The 20384-nt window shown below is 48.1% G+C and overlaps 1 protein-coding gene across 4 annotated transcripts in view; it reads right to left on the bottom strand.

Moving 5' to 3' along the window:
• LOC130521859 (zinc finger MIZ domain-containing protein 1-like) overlaps positions 1-20384 on the bottom strand; it is an 81267-nt gene that overhangs the window by 54101 nt on the left and 6782 nt on the right. For 2 of the 4 annotated variants that reach the window (XM_057025695.1, XM_057025714.1), the window contains exon 2: positions 5749-5844. The exons of 1 other annotated variant lie outside the window; for it this stretch is intronic. The gene's annotated coding sequence lies outside the window, so the exon portion shown is untranslated. Of the gene's footprint in view, positions 1-2539; positions 2561-5748; positions 5845-20384 lie in introns of those variants that run through there. One more of the 4 variants, XM_057025706.1, reaches the window with a different exon arrangement.

A 20384-nucleotide genomic window follows, 5' to 3' on the forward strand; every position in this document is an offset into this window, starting at 1 on the left:
CACTTCTTGGAGCTCCATCACCGACGGTGAAATCAGGACTTCTGATTACTGACACCCTGGAACAGTAAAACCTCCGAATCGTTGCGTTATTAGTGAACTAGCAGATACCACTAACTCAGTAATCATAGGGGTTTTTACTATTGTGATTCTGACCTTTAAAAATGGCTTGATTCTCTAAAGTCGAGAGTACCTGGGCAGGAAGTCGCTAATAAAGGTGATCTAGCTGCCTTAAGGGAAAAAAAGACAGATGCTTTGTTAACACTCTTCTGGAATTGCAGCAGATTAGTGCCCGCTGGCACGGCAGTAGTTGTTGAAAATTACCATCATTAACCAAATGTACAAATAAAAAAAAAAGGTGCAATTATTTCGCTAAATATACAGCGACAGCATTTTCCTCAATCGGATATCTATTCTTCAGACAGAAACAACTGAAAGACCCTAAATGCAGACTAATGCAGCTGGGTGTTCGCGGGTTTAAGCAGGGTGATCTGGGAGCACATTAGGTAAAAAGAAGCCTGTGGGAATGATTAAAAGTCCACATTCTGTTGAGAAAAACAGTGTGAAAGTTAGCAATAATGAGAAACCTGGCGGGAAAAAAGAGGGTAGAGGGAAACTGAAAATTCCCACTTAACTGAAAGAAAAGGAACGACACATAAAACCTATACAGTCATGAGGAGAGAGCGCTGTCTCCACCAGAACACGGGCGACAAAGGAGTCAAAGAGAACATCCAATGAGAACGGCGAGGAGAGGGACAGTGAACAAGCTCAGCGTGGGCCCCCCCGTGAGTCGGTCCATTGTGAGGCGTGCAGCACACGGTCAGAGCGGCTAGTGAATCAGAGCAGTCAGCTGCCGTCCACCACCTCCAGGCATGGAGCCAGGCTAACACAGGACCGTAAACATGTGACCAAACATCCAGAGACGAAGCAACGGGGTAGGCAACCTAAGCAAATGCCTAGGGCCCCGAGCTGATGGGGCCCCCCGAGAGACGGCTGACATTGGTCCATATTTCAATGAGAAAATGATTGAACTGCTTTAGACACTGCAATGTCTATGCATTGGGAACCGCCCCCCCCCCCCCCGCGTAGGGCCCCCTACTAGCTGTTGCAGGCTTGTGGCTATTAAGGGGCCCCCGAGACACGGCTGGTATCGATCCATGTCAACGACACAACCTGAAACCCCCATAGACACTCCAACGACACAATACGAACCTCCCTAATGGGGCCCTTGCCTCTGCAGTACTCGCAGTCCTTGTCAAACTCAAGCGAAAAATAAGCGAACCCATGCCTGAGGGCACGCAAAAAGAAAAAAAAAACTAAAAACAGGAAGTGGGAAGTTTCACAGTGTATCTGACATTGTAGAAATAGTGATGCCACTTGGTTCCAGGTGTGTGCAGACCTACAGACGATGGTAGGAGACAGCGGCGGCGTGTGATTTACAGCCTGGAGCACGCACAGACATCAACACTGCAGACCGCCGAGGGCCCGGCCGAGGACGCCGAAATATGGCTTGGCTTCTGCCCCCTCTTCCACTCGCAGGATAGATGGCGCGACACATGCAGCTGTCTAAATATTACTTTTCCCGTCTTGTGCTCTTCATCTCGTCATCCCCGCGCTCCTCCTCGCGCCTTTTCTGTCCGGGGCCCTCCGCCTCGGAAGAGGGCGAGTTTAGGAGGGAACAACTGTTTTGTAGGGATGCCCACATTTGGTGCTGTGTTGTCAGTCAGAGTCAGAGCGGACGAGGGCTGGGAATAACTCCTGAGGCGTCCAGCTCTGAGCTATAACCAGCCGTGCACCTGTGGTACCAATTATCTCGCAGCTAACCACGACTAGATCATTCCGAAAGTAAATAATATTTTCCACAAGGCGCAGCGCATTACTGTGGGAGTCCCGCTCAGTAACTCACCACATGCAATTATTCCTCTTTAAAGCAGTTTATATAAGAAGCCAGGCTAATGCTAATCTCATAAAAGGACAAAAAGAACCATTAAAAGTGCTTTGCTCTTTACTTCATTACTGGCTTAGCTCGTGCTGCTTATGCAAAGAGTCCCCAGGTGCATGAATGTTTCATGGCCACCCTGCTCTGCTTAGATTCAGCCATTTTCCCGCCTCCCCGAGGAAGCTCAACCTCCGCTGTCGGCTGCACTCGCTTGTACTCTGCTACTGTCATCATCTGCCATTAGCGGCGGGGAGACACAGCACATAAGACAGCTGTTTTGCTTTGATGACTCAATCATCCCCTTCAGTGGGATCAGCACCGGCATTATCGTCCTCATCACTGTCTTTGATCAAAAAAAAAATTCCAAATAAGTTCAAAACTGGTGCTTTTTAGACACTCAAACAGGTTACAGAGCTACATTGCTAATATACAGTATTTCATGACAGCAAACGCAGGTAAAAACAGAAAGAAAGTGAAACGATTCCTGGTTTTATACTTTTAAAATGTTTTTTAAGTAGATAGATCCTTAAGTGTGTTATGGTCCATAACTGACTCACAAATCTAGTTTTTAATGCGCTCTTGATGTCAGGAATCAGTTCTTACCTGCAAAAGTCTGGAGGACACTTGATGCTGAAACATTCAGGGAACTTAACACGAGAATCCATATCATGTTCCCATGACCGCCGGCTGCAACTGTTACTGCCAACTGGAGAACCAACCAACAAGTGATAACAAAGCCTCCTCCAGACTCCACTGTTCAGAATTCCCCCCAGAACACCCACCACACCACAAATACTGCGAATGGCTCAAGGTACGTGTGTAAGAGCCCAAACTACCCTCCAAACTACCAAACCTCCAGCAAAGCTGATGTTTTATACCGGACCTCCTGCATAAAATCCTATTCATTTGTCAGATTTAACAGATTAAACTAGATTACTTAACAGATACTCTCGTTTCAGGTGACACTGACACATCATGGGCTTTATATAAAGTACAGACTGAACCTCTAGCAGGAACGCAGGCTTGTTGACATGTCTTCTATACCAACCTAATGAGGTCACTGTTACAGTACGTCCTGAACCGCCAACATCAAATGGAAGAAAATGGCAGGATTCAGTGAGAAGGAAGGCTCATTAACGAGGCTGCGTGTCAAGAAAACGTATGACATCATCCTGCTAAATTGTTCCATGCTGAGGTTCTCCATCAGGAGCGCCTCGGCACATCTAGAAGAGCAGCATACATCCATGTTCTCCTTTGTCTGAAAATAGCTCCTGCCGTTAGATTATACAAAGTCAAGTGGGACGTAAATGCTCGAAACTTTGGTGGAGCGGGAGAGTTCATCCTGGAGCCAAGTGCCGCCTAATGGCTTCCTTCTGCTGTGTGTAAACTCAGATCATCAGAGCAGACCGTGGGGAACATCTGTCCCCGCCACACAAACGCTGCGCACGGCGGCTCTGTCCATCGAGGAGGGTCCTGGAATGTCGCTGGCTGTTACGACCGTCTACGATGGAGAGATAGAAGCAGGGCAGTGCTTCGGCGATGTGCGAGCATACGAGCGTGTTTATATTTGTCTATGGGAAAGTAGGGTTGACGCCATGGCTATTTTTAGCCTGGTACACCGAGTTCTGCCTGTGTTATGTTGCTCTGTTCCTCGGAATATGCGAAAACAGCCGAGCACGGGGATGGCTCCGGCTCTGCTCCCTGACCCTGACCCTCCAGCTCCTACACCAGTGGGAGGCACCTACGAGATTCCTGGGCGGCATTTACGGGAGGCTATCTGCAAAAAGAGAGATGTTTTTTTTGACGGACGTCATGTTCACCCACCTCTTTCCTTCAGCGCTGACTAATGGGCTCATAATTCAACTGTCACCTAGGAACGTTATCTCAGACTTATTCAGGGGGAAGGATACCATTCCGGAACATCTCCGACACAATCTGAGCCTTGAAATAAATATATAATGGACTCTTCTTTTACTACGGAAGAAGAAAAAGGTGGAAGATGAATGAGGAGGGCACAAAAGAACTGTTTTAACTATAAGACATTGTTTTAGTTTACCTACACGATTTGACAGATTGCACGGCATTTTTCTTTAACGGTGTATTTTTGCTTTCTTGGCCCAGTCTGCTTTTCATCAGCCTGGTTTCCAAATACTTGTCTACAGGCTCGATTCTGCAGTAAATACCTCGGAAAACTGGGCCTGTCTGGGCCCTTTTGTAAGTCAACCGTGTAAGCGGAGCCTTTAGAAGCACACTGGTTTTATGGGTGAATGTTAAGGTGAGTTTCCGGGTTACTAATAGCAATTAGCAACCAAGCTAACACGTCTGTTACGCCACCTTTCTTCTAATGTTTCGGTGCAAATTTATACGCTTGTTTAGGTCAAACTTTCACTTCTCTTTAACAGTATAGCGAGCGCGAGAGTGGTGATTGTGCCTGGGTGTAAAACCTTTTCATTTATCAAACAGCGATAATAACATTTTGCTGGGCTGGAGTGGGTTTTTCAAGCGTTCAAAGCAGCAGCCTCCGCCTGCTTCGTTTGCACAGGGGAGCCAGACGTGTGCAGAGGAAGGCGTTCTGAGGCCGAGGCCCTCTGTCCTTCCTGTTCAGTTACCAGAGGCCTCAAACTTATCAGTTCCAGATCTTGCAAGAACAGAGAGAAAGGGAGTGAGACAACTGACAGGAAGGGCCTTTTTTTTGGCTGTTTGCGAGGTTAAAAGAATGTCTGTGCCCCTTACACTTCACAGAGGAAAGTAATTATCCATTAAGACTGAACAGAGAGCAACCTGGTTACCTTCAGACACCATCAAAAGACATCAAACCGACTGTAAAACCAGCCTAGCATTTAGGGTTGTTTTTTTTTGTTTTTTCTCTAAAGGCAACCTTACAACGAGAGGTCTTAAGAGGACTGGCTGTGAGGCACTCGTGTCACTGCCCCTGCCATGTCAGCCACCCTCTGTTTACTTGCTACCTTGCTTGACATTTCCACCATAATCACTTCAGTTTATCCCACTTGGTTCTGTGGCAGCCAGATGTTTGCTGGGGCTCCATATTTCTCAGCATTCACACTGCTCTAATCAAGATTAAAAACCCTTATCTTCCGGTGTGCGTGCATGTGTGCGTGCGGGGCCATGCTGGATGTCCCCATTCGTAATCCACGAGGCCGTGGCTGAACTGTATAATACATTGGACGAACCAATTACATCCCCTTTCCGTGACTTACAGTAATTCTTTGACTGGAATGTATCCAGAGGTGCATTTTAAACTGCTGGCCAGGAGGATTGTCGCGACCTGTGGCATGCATGCATTTGTCTGATTGCGTATGGATTTGAATTAGGGCAGAATAACAATAATAATAAAAAACACAACATTGTGACCACTGATTCCCGCAGAGGGCACCTGCAGAAAGACCGCGGTGATGAGGAAGGCTGACTTTAAGGTCTAGAGGTCAGTTTTCATCTCTTTCTATTATTTAGCTGCATATGCTAAATAATACTCTGGACGTACAGCATTATCGTGAATAAACATACAGCGGACATACTGGGAAGATGGTGGACATTCTGTTGATGAGCCACAAAGACTCTCCAAGATACTTTTTGAGCTTGGTTGGCTATCAAGGCCATTGGCTTGTTTGTGGAAACCTTGCGCCGTTAGCACTGCTAGTTGCTAAAGGTCAAAGCAACGGTAACAAGCTACCAACAAAGTTACTCTGAAAGCATAGATTTCTGGTTTGGAACCTGAAATAGGAGGTTCCTCGGAGACTGACTGGACCCCCACAGGTCCAACAACACATTACGTGGAAAAATGAGCGCGCTCTCCTGTGTTGACTTCGATCCTTGATCCTCCGCCAAGAACCCCCCCACCCATTCACACGCCAGAGAAGAAACGCTTCCACGCCTCGTCTCTTCTGCCCCTGAGAGGAACCAGATAAAACAAACATCAGTTGACGCAGGTGCATTGGCCGCAATCTCCATCCACCGACTCCTTCCATCAGCTTCTTAAATGTAAGTAAAAAAAAAAAAAAACACACTTCACGGCAGCTTCACGTCAACCCGGACTTCAATTCCATCTGCGCCCGGCCTTCCCCGTACGGGTGAGCTCCTTCACGCTCCCGTGCACAGGAAGGACGGATCAGAAGAGCAAGCGATACTTTACACGACGGGATTCAAAATGACCTTCACGCCAGTTCAACGATCACGCTAATGACAAGCTGATGTTTAAAACTCTGCTTTGTTCGCAGATTTGATAACACTGAGCCGACCCCCGCATAAGTAAGCAACACTGCAAATGAAGTTTCCCCAAGTTCCACACAAACATTTCCCACCCAAAATCCTTAAGTGTGCAAAAAGAAAGCAAAGATTAACCTCAGCAAATGACTTTTTTTTTCTGTTGATGTTTTTCCGCTGAATTTCACCCCCATTGGGGGGTACAGCGCTCTGAAAAGGAGGAGGTGGGGGTGGAGGTGCAAGGGTCAGGAGAGGGGGAAGGAGGAGAAGGGGGAGGGGCTGACGTTGGGCGCCTCCTTTTTAAAGCCAGATTCTCCCCAGACACCTCTGTGCTATTCATCAACAGCTTTTCCAGGGCTGTGAAAAATCAATGTGCTCTGCACTGCAAACAGTTCATAATGACGGGGGATGGAAAAAAAGAGAGAGAGGGAGAAAAAAAAGCTCAACTGCAACAGAATTGATTTGTTTAAGTACAATAACACGGCTCTGCGGCGAGGAAGAGGCTGGGGCGCCCAGACAAAGCCTGACTGACAGTATGAAACCACAAGCAGTAATTGACGAACTGCTGTTAAAGTGCAAATCTCAAACAAACAGGCATGTTATCTAATTAAAGGAGCTCTGCTCTGAACGGCAATACGGAAGGGTGAAAACACAATTTTTCCCTCTTAAAGAGCTGTAAAACGGAGCATAGCTAACGACTGAATGCCGCGACGTTGCTTTGGGATCCACAGTGAGGCTTTGAAATGGGCCGTGACATGATGAATGGTATTCAAGTGAGACTAGAAGTGGAAAATACATTTAAATACCACAATTATAACCGTAGATTTAGTATGACAATAAACAATCTGACAGCAAAAACATGCTAACGCAATGATCGCTACCAAAACAAAACTGGATCTGCCCACTGTTGGTGTGCGACAATAAATCCGTATGCGTAGTATGCTTAATAATGGACATGCACCTGCTGGAATCGTACCGACAACACCGACCAATGAAACGGTTCACAGAGGTGCATTTACCACGTTATTATTTCATCACGGAGGCCGCTCCAGTTTTAATTGGGCCCTTGCGGCGTCGGGCTCCCCATCGCAGCCTGACATGCTCCGTCCTCCTCAGTTTTAGCTTCTGCCTGAACAGGCATTCAGCTAAAAGTGGCCATAAAACCCTCCGGCCAGACGCAGAGAGAGAGAGAGAGAGCTGGACGCCGCCTGCTAAGCCCGGACAATAGCAAAGGAAATGGACCCCCGGGGAGAACCTCTCACCTGGCCCCACTCTCATTGCTGTGGGAAAAGCTCTCGAGAGCCACGGGCTATCCGTCCAACCAGCCTCTTTCATGGTGCCGTTATTCCCTGTGGGCCACATTTGCATTTTAACTGGTAAATACAGTGGGTTTTGAACGCGCACGGGTGGGAAGTGTGCAAGGAGGATTTTTTCTTTTTTTTTTCTTGTTAAGAGGATTTGGCTTCAGCGTAAAAAACGGGGAACGTGCAGCGCTCTTGATGATGATGTGGTGGCTTTCTTTGTCCCAAAGCCTTTGCTTCTTAGGAAGCAGCCTGAGCAAACAGAAACGGATCCGTCCATTTCTCCCATAAATGACAACATTACATTTCCAGGAGATTTGACCTCCAGTTCACCTTCCCCGGCGCAGAAATGACGACGCCTCTTTTCCCTAACACTGCTTCCTGTTGTTGATGCACTCAAGACACGCGAGATCAACGCAGATACTTGTCTCTGCTTTTTTTTTTATCTCCAAAGAAACCCACAGATAAAACAAAGATGGCATTTTAAAAAAAAAAGCCCAACAGTCGGCATGACGACGTCAACAATGACGATTAGAGGTAAAACGGGCTCACGTGTCAGGGGATTTCTAACGGGAGGAACACAGAGTACCTGGAAAACCTCCAAAGCTGGATTTGGACCCATAACCTTCTTGCTATGTGTCGCCTGTGTTGACCACGTTTACACTCATTTCAACCTTAATGATTGCGGTAATTAGAATTCCTATAAATTGCCCCAAATGCATATTCCGGTGTAGCACAGCCGCTAATCACATATGGAAATATTGTCATTGGAACAGTGCCGAGCCGGCGGAAACGCAGCAAGTTTCAGTTCCTCCACTGACGCGTGCAGAAGGGGTTTCAGTGCAGATACCAGCAGCGTTGAGCCTTTATGTCACTAACAGGGGTGATTGGAAGCCATGACCTCCTGCTGTGAGGAGAAAGGTAAAAGTTGAGCACGAGGCAACCACCTGCGACCGTGTGCATTAGCGCAGGGAGGTTTTACTGCCGTCTGTAACGTTAGCGCTCGCGTCTGTGACCACTGGAGTGGCGTCGGGTTGGGAGAGACATCACGCGTATCCTGGCGGCGGCGATTACGGGTGTGGAGGTAATGGTTTTTAGAGTGATGCGGTTAACAGAGCAGAGACGCCGGCTCACTTAGATGCCCCAGTCTTTACTCTTCACTGATTAATACGGACACCGGCGCCTGGTTCACCATCGCCGCGGCGATAACACGCTGCAACTTCTGTGTGCCGACGGTTCTTATGTCCAAGCAAATAGAGGGTAATTTATTCCCTGACTGAACCAAGGCTCTACTTTCACTTGAAACTCCTTTTTTAGGTTTAAAAAGAGCACAATCTGAGCGACTGAGACACAAGAATTCCAAAGATGTTGAGTGGGAACCGGAATTGTCTTGTCATGATATTCAACGAGGCGTTTGTGACAACAGGAAACAAAAGTGCTCAGCTTGCTCATGGAAAAAATCTAAATTGTGTGAAATTCCCTTTTGAAGAGCCGGCTCCCTTTCAGAGCACTGAGACGATGCTCCGACGGTTGTTCCACAAAGTGGGGGCTCGCACGCGGTGCCTCCTCCTCTTCCTCCTCCTCTTCCTCCTCCTCTCCAGTATTCAGTATATCTGGTTTCAAAAGCAGCAGCGTGTTTTTCTTCCTTTGTTTCCAGTCTTTTCCTATCAGAGCAAGAAGGTGGCAGCTAGTCCCGCGAGGCGGACTGAGACGGAGGTGCAGGTGTCTGACATTGACAGAGCACAAACAGGACGTCCACTGTCCCCTGGGTCTGCTGGTGTCCAGCTTTATCCGAGAGCGAAACCTTGGGATGGAACCCTCTACGCTCACTTGTTCATCACATCACGGAAGGCGTCATGTGACCGGGACGAGGGACGAACGTTCTCATTACCTTGACCTTTAATGGAGAGCAAATTTATTTTGCATTGGGTCAACAAATTACAGAAAAAACTTAAGTATTGTCTTTTTAATACAATTTAGGTATAAGTCAGATAACATATCAGTTAATTATGATGCCACACTCCAGCAAAATAGTGATTCACAATAGTAAGAGGTTCATCCACAATAATATTGGGTTAAAATACTGAAAATGTTTTCCTTCATTTGAGGAATTGACCTTCTTTTCCTTAAAAAAGCCAAAAATCCTTCAGTATTAAATTTCGTGTATTTTACTTTGGGGAATACAACCACTCATTTCAATGCATGAACTAGTAATAACACACTATTATTCTTTAACTATATATACAGCTTTCTATGCTTTTCCTATGATGAAATTTAAGATTCCGGTATCGCGACGATTGCGAAGCAGAGTTGTAACAAAGCCCGGGCGATCAGAAGAAGGAAGCACTGACGAGCATTTGCATTTGCACCATCTTCCCCCTGCTAATAATCAGAGGGGAGGAAGAGCAATGGCGGGGAAAAGAAGGTAGCGAGAGGCGCCCGGGAAAGGTGAAGACAGCGTGTTACCGTCGGGAGTGAGACAGAGAGAGAAATGATTAAAGACTGAGATGAACACAATCTGCTGAGGAAAGAGGAAGGAATTTCCAGAGCCAATAATCAAAGCATCACAGGGAGACCTGCCTCTCCCCGCTATTCATCCGTGACCGAGCTGGCGGAGGCGCATTTTCAACATCCGCCCCTCCACGCCGCTCTCCGGCCTGCGTGTTTCATGCACTCATTAGTGGGTTTGGAATATTGATTCTAAAACACGCGCGCACGCAGACGCGCATTCCTCCCTCCTAATTACACCGAAAAGTAAGGATCCTATACATTCCCCTAGATTGTGATTGCCGCAGCAGCTAAAACGGTGCTAAGATGACTCAGTTGCAGAGGGCTCTCGAGGCGGGAAAAAAAGAGGCGGCAAAGGAAAGAAAAACAGCAACATCAATAATGGAGTGAAGGAGACTGGGGGAAGAAAACAAAAGCCGTTCATAACAAATGAGAAAACAGACAAAGCGTCTCATTGCTAGAGCGCTAACGACAATCAATTAGCAATTGCTTGTGATCTTGGGCGCGTCGGTGTATAAGGTAGCGTAATGAGTCCCATTTCTATTAGCTGCTCTACTCCAGAGGCGCGAGGAGGAGGCCGCTCCCAGCCGCTCCACCGTCTCACCGCCTAATGACTACCAGAGTGGATTACTCCATCAGTTCCTCGCCGCTCTTTGTTTATCCCCTGCGTAAATAATGGTCAACCATTACAATGCATTAAGCGGGCCACTCTCCACTCGAGCGAATGGGGGGTGGGGGGAGCACAAGTGCTCTAGCGACATCCTCCAGTGATCTCTGGGAAATCGGCTAATATCAGCCGTGTGTGAATGTGTGTGATGTTGGGAGGGGGGCGGCTGCAAGTGCTGGTGTTTAGGAGGGGAAGAGGGGAAGGAGATCACGCCGCTGAAGCAGGTGAGCGTGTGAAGCTTTCTGCCACCTAGTGGTCATGGGCGTGTAATAGCAGCTAGCTTCTGTTTGCATAGCTCATGCTACTTCTAAAAACGTCGTTGGAGCTTGTAGACGTTGGGTAAAGTCGGCTACGTGGCTGAAATCAAGGTGCGGACCCACAGACAGCAGGAATTAGTTCAAGAGGAAAGTGAATATTCAAAATTCAAATTTCCATTAATTTAAGCACCAGCAGTGGAATCCCATTGACCTGAGGGCAGCGAGAGAAACCGGAGAAAATCTCATTAATGGGGCCACTCTAACCTGCAGTGGAAAAGTGGGTCTTTGTGTTATCTCAAGGCCGATCGCACAACCCAACACGGAAGCCGACTCTCCCACGCGCCGACGTTTGAAAGATGCCCGTGTGCCTTCAGCAGGGTTAAAATAGAAACCTGAAACAATCAGGGGGCAGGACGGACGGGATGGATTTCTGTCTCCTCGCGTGCGTGTCGTGTAATGTATGATTGTTGTTGCAAAGCTTCGGCGCTTGAAATGTAACCGATCATTTCAGCCAAGGCTCCGGCGGCTCCGGACAGGACAGTAATTAAACGCATCAGCAGAAAAACACAGAAGTGGAAATGATCTCACCGCTCCGCTCACGCGGGTCATGAATTCAGCTAACTGTGCTCATCACAGCCTGATGCCGTAAGTTTTAATAGCGGGCTTAAGAGGCGACGAGGTGGCGCTCCCCTGTGGTCTCTTGGGTGGGTGGGGGGGGGGGGGGATGCTGGCTGGTGGCTCATTGGAGCAAAAGGTCAGCAGCAAGTAGGCTATTACAGATGCTATGTTCTTCGCATCAATCACGGACAAATTAGGATTTCAATTGCACTGATTTTTATGGTTGGAGCTGCTTTCATCCGACTGTTGACGAAACCCAGCAGCCACCTTCGCCGCTGCCCCACGAAGCTTTTAGCAAACACGCATTTCAGACAGAGGTGGGTGGAGACCAGGCAGACAGAGAGGAAGAGTAAATATTGCGCTGGAAAGCTACCAGTGTTCTCTCCTAAGCTCTAGGCACACACACCACGGGCCCTCCAAAATAAGATCTGAGCCTCCTAATGGAGTTTTTTTTCTTTTTAATCTTGAATATATTGCGCAATGTTTCCCCTCTTGCGTCTGCTTGCCTTTCGCCACGCAGGCATTGGAAAGATAGACTCGGATAACGTTTTCTTGCAAAATGTTCACCGGGAATCAAAGCTGACCTCGCTTTTGTCATGCACAAAGCGCCTTGAAACTTTGTTTAGCGTTTCCAGCGAGTTGCTCAAGTTTTTCTTTCCCCAGCAGATTTTACCGCCGTTCCCCTGAGCACGTGCCACCCATCCTCCTCCCCCGAAAATATATATTTTGAAGACTTTTTCACGGGCGGAGTGCATCCAAAGAGCATTATACAGTATGCACTGCGTTGCATTTTTCTTCTTGGGGAGTTAATAACATCAAACGCACCTCCGCAGGATTTCATGCAAACACAATCATTCACTGGGCTCGATGTGAGAGCACTCCGTGCCCGCGGTGTCGGAGGAAATATCGCCGGGTGCCGAGAGGGGAGCCAACACCTCGCAGAGAAAAAAAACATTTTCGCCTCCGAAACTAAAGGTTACTTGCCGCAGCCCATGGAGGAGCCGTGGAATAGGGCGCGCGGTGTGGCCACTTTAGCGCGTGGAGCTAAACTCTGTGAAAGGAACACAACCAGAGGGGTCGGCCACCACTGACAGGGCCGCACGACTAAAAACCACGAAACGCTGCCGAATCCTTAAAATGAAGACAGACGAATAGCGTTTGGAAAACGAACGTCGGGGCATCTTTTCAGCCCGAATGCTTTCCCACGAGCCGGAGCCGCTCTGCGCCTCCACCAGCTTGTCGCTGGGACCATGTCAACATGCTGCTCCATTTAGTCTCTGTGTGGGAGAGGTTGCTTTGATCCCCTTTGAGCCATGTCTTCCTTTACTGTCACGAGCCTGTTAGCTTAAATGAGCTTGTGCATGGCCCATTTTATTCTCTTTCTGGGGCCAAAAAAGGTGGTAATTGTTGAGAGTTTAGAGAATTCAAGGTTGTTTTAACTCCCAAACCTCTAATCATAGCCGAAGGATGACACTGTGTTTTGAAAACATGACAAAGTGCAGAGATGTTGGGCAGAGCAGCCTGTAGCTGCAGCAGATCTGGGCGTAGAACAATGGGAGTCTGTGCTGATTTCTGGCCTGAACAATGGCAGGATGACAGAGACACGCAGAGCAGCAGGATCTGCACTCGCTGCAGACAGGAGACGCAGCTCCCCAGCACGCCGGCGCTGCCAAAAAAACATTTCTTCATCTTCCTTTTTCCCCTTCCAGCTTCTTTTATGTATTCTGGCACCTCTGGCGCTCATCGCTCCAAACTTCAACTCTAAACAATCCAAAGTTCGGGCTGTTAAAATTAGCCCGCTATTTAGCCAGCTATGGCTAAATCAAATAAGCAAAATAATTTGCAGGAAGCAGCAGAAGCTTTTATTAACAGACTTCTGCCAATTCCTAATTAGCAGTCAATGTAAAAATAAGTGGAGGCACATTTACAGACGTGATTTACGAGTCCCAACAGACAGAACAGACAGCAGCAGATATTTGATGACATTAGCCACATTCGCGGTGTTTTTTACGTTAGAGACACCAAATAAAAGGGGACTTAAAAGGAAAAGCAAACATGAAAACCAAAACATAGGAGCAAGAGCAGATCCTGCAGGTGATGAAATCTCTTGTCTTCCATACGCCACCAAGGCGCTCGCAGGGTTCTTCATTATTAATGTGCTTTGAGCAGGACTTCAAGCAGCTTTGCTTCTCTTATCAATCATTCATTTGCTTTCCACTGAACACATCCTGATCCTCCAGCGTCAAATGTGACTCCGAGTGGCTGAAGAGCCCCCGATCTGGGGCACTTCCTTAATTAAACCGAGCCCACGCCGGCCTCGCAACGCCAGCTCTTAAAACGGTCAACAGCGCTACGCTAACGTTGGGATGCGGGAGTGATCCGCAAGCTGTCAATCATTTATGGCACGACACTCAAGCGTCATAAATTAGCAATGGGATGCCAAAACCTATTTGTGTTGGCTCCTGTTCTGTGCCTTTGTGCTCTAAATGCACCTCGCAATGGTGTCTTGTGCTGGAATCAGACTGAAAGAATACCGTGGACACGTCATCGGACCCCGTGACGTGGAGCTGATGGCGCAGCCAGAAATCTCCAATTATCTCCTGCGTGCACGTGTTCGTCGCGCTGGAACTTTTCCATTTCATCCCGACTCTCAAGCTGCCCCTTTCCAGAGCCAAACCGGCAGCGGCGGCACACCAGACCGTGACATCCGTGCACCGCGGGGGGATTCTTCCAGCGGATTCCTGGGTTGTTTTTTTTTTGCTCTGGGAAAAGATTTGTGTCCATACAAACCGCAGGTGCAGCGAGGCTTTTCCTTTTTTTTTTGGGTTTTTTAAACGGCCCCAGCGAGAAGGGGGCAGGGCAGCACTCAGCGCCCCCTCGGCTATGTTTGTCACAATTACTCGGTAGGTCAACTTTCCCCCAGTCTCATTAAGAGGTAAAACACCAGGGCTGGAAACCCTGTCTTTGCTCTGACCCCTGCAGGAAATGTTCCAGCTTGCTGTTGCAAGCGTCCCCCCAACCCCCATAAAGTGATTCCGCAGCCGGACAATGGAATTGGGAAACAGAATGAGGGATTATTTGATGGAACCTCTATTGAAGAGGGCAATTTAGCCCAACCAATCAATACTAATGAAGGAAGGATGACAAGGGATGAAATTCTCCCTGCTGCAGTCATGCTCCTGCATTAGGACTTAATGCCGGCTCAGGGGTTCTGTCTTCTCTCTCTCCTTGTAACAGCACACCTAAACCTCTTTCAGGCTAACTTGTCAAAGGAGTATAAAGTTGCATCGGAACGTTGTTCAATCGTGCAACAATGTGAGTGTTTCACATTTGCAGCTGTTGAAGGTAGAGCAGGTAAATCAACCACGATCAATTTACCAGAGAACTTGGAATAACCAGTGCAGTTTTAACCCCGCGGTTTTGCAGTTTTTCCTTCAGTAAAAAGCTTAATTCCTTGATCACCGCCGCCAAAATCTTATTTCAACGCCCTGCAAGGTATTCGTCTACAACGTTAAGCATGTTGACAGTGTCAAGCTCTGAAAGAGGATGTCTGTCAGCCGAGGCCACGAACAATAAAGCAGGGGGGCCGCTTGTGTTAACACAGGAAACGTATATTTAATGAGACAGTCACTGTAATCTCTGCTGCCAGGCTAAGTGAAGTCTGACCCCACGCACACCGCAGCCTAGCATCACTGCCAAACAACAGTCGCAGCTAGCCAGATGAGGCCGAGCGGCAGCCCGGGCCTCCCGAAAGCTCGTGTAATGCACATGGAATTCGGCGCGGTTTCCTCTGAGCGCAGAGGAAACGCATGAGTGCCAGTAAAGAGGCAGTGGAGATCCCTGTAGAGGTCAGAGCGACTCCCCCAGAGGTGTTAGGGGGAATAAGTGGGCATGAGTGCAGAACATGGGCCTCTCAAAGTGGAAAAGCACGCTTGTTTGTCAGCTTCGGACTAAACTGACACCATACCGAGGCACAAATGTCTTGCGAAGGGAAAGAGAATGAGAGCTGGCCGACAGAAAACCCAAAGTTTCGGCCCCTGGGGATGGACCGCAACAAGGAACAAAGCTGAAGATGGTGCTCGGTGCAAAGAAGATGATAGCCGTGTACCAGTTGCTCCCGGTTTGCTAACTACTTGATTATTCTGAGGTCCATGAGAGGAAGCAGCAACGACAGCTGACAGCATCTTTAGGGATAATGTCGTCACTACAGCCTCCTTTTAAGCCGAGTTAAGTACGAGTAGCCCTCACGCAACCGTGGCAGGCTCACACTGCCGCTAGCAGCTAGCACAGCATATTGCTATGCCCGTGGTAAAACAAAGTGTTCATTTTCAGCAGCTGGAAATATTCAACAGCATTCGATGTTGACGGATCAAAGGTAAAAGCCGCGTTGCTATGAGAAGCAAACCGCACGCACGCAGCGTCAAAGGTTTCCCAGGGTGAAACATGATCGAACATGAACGTGATTTCAAATATCCGGGAAACACTTGCAACGCGAGTACGTCCATGTGGGGCCCGACAAAAGAACGGCTGCCGCCAACGTGCTAGCGTGCATAAGCGTTTGCATCCGAATAAACGCAGGCATTAAGAGTTGTGCAGCACTTGATAATGGAAATAATGACGCTTTAAGGAGGAACAAGCGCTGCTGTAAATGGCCGCAAAGCGAGAAGGATCAAGCCCTTCTGACGACTGCGAAAGCTGTTCTCTGCACGGCTGGCTGGAGGCTGACACCGCTATGGAGGCTCATGAATATTCAGGGAGCGAGTAAATAAGGCAGATAGCACTTGACATGTTTAACATCCACCTTTGGCACCTTCCCTCCACAGAGCCAACAAGGTGTAGCAGCAGAACAAACATGTTGCATGTTTGTGGGCGGCCGCGATCCCCGCCGACCGGTTAACTGGTCACAGGAAGAAAGGAATCGCCGATCCCGTGGACGCGGGGGCCATCGGAATGAGGGGAAACCACATCATCTTCAGTCTGAGACCCGGGTCGCTAAACTGCGGCGCTTAAAGTGGAAATACCTTGCATTACGCCTCCAATATGCTGACATTTCCATTCCTAGAAAAACATGTTTCCCTCAACTATAATCCCCGCTGGTATCAAAATGTTTGCTCTCTAAATATTTACCAACCCCGAGTCGCATCTGACGCCGAACACAGGCACCTTGAGAACGATCCCCCCCCCTTTTTTTTTCTCTCAAAGTGTTGTGTCCCAGAGGAAATGCACTGAAAGCGCTACAGACTAGCTTGCAAGCGAATAAACTCCGCCGAGCTCACGGTGCGTTCCTGCACCTTAGACAGATCTGAGGATGGGGGGGGGACCTGCCACCAACAAACCGTCGCACACGGGATCGGAGCGGTTGTGTGGCAGGTGAGAGAGAATTTCAAAAATAACCGAGTCTGGGTATCAAACCCCGGAAAGGAAATGAGTAGCAACCACCAGGACCATCTCACCCGCCGCCTGTGAGCCCAGAACATCAGGCAGGTTCCAGTAAACTCAGGCTACGGGCCCCAAAATGATGCGCACAAAGAGGAAAAGGACCAGAATTTGGTCGAGTATTTCCACACCAAAGGTTCCTGATGGCAGAGGATAAAAGTGGAATTTAATTTAAAATGAGGCATTTAGTTCAACAAACTTTGCATTTCAGCCGCACAGGGAGACCGAAGAGAGCCACCACCTCTCACATCTTCTTCCTCTTCAATAAATCTAATCACATGTGACACACCAGGATAATCATGAATAATAATATTAATAATAATAAGAATATTACAACCGTGTGATTGACAATGAATTAGTTTAAAGCAATTACTGATCTCTAACTAAATCGCAGCGCAGCGTGCAAAAGCAGTTCTCACCATCTACATTTGGAGAGAGAGTTCCTTCTGATGGGGGGGTGGGGGGGGGGGGGGGCGGGGGTAGCAGCTCCTGCATGATCTGACACACGCGTGCGCACACTGTAGTGACAATCGGAGGTGTCAATCACGGGCGAGCACAAAGTGGGGGCGGGCGCAGAGCATCACCCAGCTGTGTCTGTGAGTGACTGAGAGCCACACAAAGTCACACACATGCACTCTAACCCCCCCCACCACCCCCACCCCCCTTCCCCCCCTCTGCCTCCTGATAAGCTGGCCTGCCAGGCCTGCCAGAGCCACCGATGCCTCCGTTTGCACAACCGCTCCATTGTTGCGGCGCCGAGCGGACAACTGCACTTTGGACCTTACAGCCTTGGCGTTAGTTTCCCTTCAGGGCATCCAGTGTGTGATCTGCAAGCAGCCAACCACACACACTTTAAACACTGCGTTAAAGATATCTGAGGGTGACAAACATAAACAGTGACCACAGCGGAGCCGCCGCCGCCGGTGCCTCTGGAGCTTAAAAAGACTTAAAAAAAAAGAAAGGCAGCTGAATTATCCGGGCTGCCGGACGCTGACCTTTCCCACAAAGTAATATTAAAGGTAATAGTTGGGCCCAGTTAAGCGATTGTAATTTATGAGTCCGTTTAACGAGATCCAACAGCGGACGCCCAATGATTAGCTCAGAGGGGAAAAGCTTGCATCCAGGAAAACAACCCCGCTGAGCTGAAAACGCCGAGCTTTATCAAACGTAACAATCAGCTCTGTGTCTGTCTGCTCCCCGTCTGGCTCGGCGGAGGGCTGAGCAGAATTTTAAAAATGCATGACAAGACGAGGAAAAGACCGAGAGCTTGCATATTAAGGAGATCCCGCTCCTCTTCTCCTTTTATTGGCGTTCGGCTGGAAGGCACGGATGGAGGGAAGTGTGCACGGACCCACGTTCTGTTCGCGTCGGCCGCGTTTCCGGTCCGGCCGAGGCGGCGGACGGTGACCCCGGCTTTAAATTAGCGGCGAAATTGAAATGAACTCCCACCACTGTGAGGCAACAAAAGCAGCCGGCTCTGCACGCTCCTCGCCGCTCTTCCCAGCCACATCCTCTCGGATTTTACGAGCCTGGTTAAAATGCGGCCATTAAATATTCATGTTCGAGGGCTTTCACCCGCAAAGCGGTTTCCCAATTTCTCCCTCCAAAAGTGAGAAACTTTTGGATTTAAACCGACAGGAGACAAATATCTTTAATAAAAGTTATTTAAAGAGACGTATGCGAGCTACTTGGCTTCCATCCATACGGTTAAGAGATTTATTAAAAATAAACTCAAGCTGCATAATCACAATTATTCCGAAGATCCCGTTTTCAGTCATCTGACACATGAAGACCGAACTGCTTATTAATTCCTCACTTGTTGTCTTCCAGGCTGTTTATAATAAAAAAAACAACTCCTATCAGCGGCAACAGTAATGACAATAATTCATATTCCTCCCCCTTACAACTCCTGGCGTGATGAAATCCTCAATATAAAGCAGGCTGGAGCGCCTGGGAAAGATTAAGGCTGGAATTATGTCTTCAGGTGTAGACAGCAGCATAAATAAGGTGGATGTGATTTTGCTGCAGCAAACATTAGGGAAATTCTTTATTTGTGTAGCTGTGATTCGCATACAAATGGAGAGATGCAACATTCAGCGCCTCTGCAAACAAGCTATTTTGTAGACAAATGAAGGTGAGCGCCCCGACAGGTGAGGCCGGCGCCCGGGCTTTGTCTTTAAAGTGCCAGAATGGGGACGGAAGGACAGCGAAAATGGACATATTTTGATGGAAACGCAAGAGGGGAAACATATAAGCTCCAGAATATTCAAGCAGCAGACGCTCCAACGCCATTGTTGGATCCATTCAAATAATTCAGAGATTGTGGGAGCGCACTAATCATGGCAGCGTTAGCGAACGCGCCGTCAGCGGTGCGCGTGCGGCCCGTCACCATCTTGGCTTTGGACAGGGACGATATGAGAGGCCTGCAGAAGAGATCAGTCTTTCATCACGAGTCTGATTAAGATGAATCCAAAGACTTTTGCGTTTTTACTTTTGTTTTTCCTCCTTCTTTAGGCTGCGCAAGTTTAAAAGCAGCCACTTCCCAGAATCGCAGTGAAACTTCCCAGCTTTGATTCGCGCAGCTTCGATTATCGAACGCACATTTTCTTTGAAAACTTGGCGGCAGCTCTTGAAAGACGTTGTTTTTAGGTGCATTCTTCCCATCCTGTCTGGCCGCCCGCTCTTTTAAAGGCGACATTCCTCAATCTCTCCCAATTAAAATGCATTTGGGAAAACACCGGGCCGCTAATATCATCAAAACTAACTTCTCTGACACAAATACAGCCACACAACAACAAAAATCCTTCTCCCTGTATGTAAATTCATAGTCGGGATCTAATCCTCTAGTGATTTACAATATGGCAAATGGAGATAGCGAAGAGGATCCAATATAAATAGAATTACAGTGTTTAAAAAAGGGGGGTTGAGGGATTCCCAACCTCTTGTTTGCTTCACCATGACAGCTGATCACAGCTTAATATCACCAGGAATTACAGTTCATCAGCGCTTGATAGCAGTTGAGTAGGTGGTGAACGTTTAATTAGTTTAGGCAGCAGGATGTGTCGATCAGCCTTCACCAACTCTGGGTGCAGCAAGACCACGCAGCGTTTGAGGAAGACACCAGATAAGAGAAAAGAATTTAGCCGCTATCGTCCACTAGCTGGATAGCTTGGATCGAAAGTGTCCAATTCGGAGGGTGAGATCCAATCAGAGGTGTGTGTAATTTGGTTTAAATGCTGCTAAAGCACAGGGGGAAAAGCAGAAATAAACTGACTGCATATTTGAGTCTGAACATTAAAGCCGTCGCCTGCTGGTAAAACAGTGATGGCGGCTAGTGCTAAAGCTAACATCAGCAGTGTCACCACAACTGGAAAAATAAGTAATGTCCAATATATCAAGACGTGTTTTCACCATCATTCCCACTGGATTAGTTTTAACAT

This window comes from Takifugu flavidus, chromosome 1, assembly GCF_003711565.1.
Source record: "Takifugu flavidus isolate HTHZ2018 chromosome 1, ASM371156v2, whole genome shotgun sequence".
Taxonomy (NCBI): Eukaryota; Metazoa; Chordata; class Actinopteri; order Tetraodontiformes; family Tetraodontidae; genus Takifugu; species Takifugu flavidus.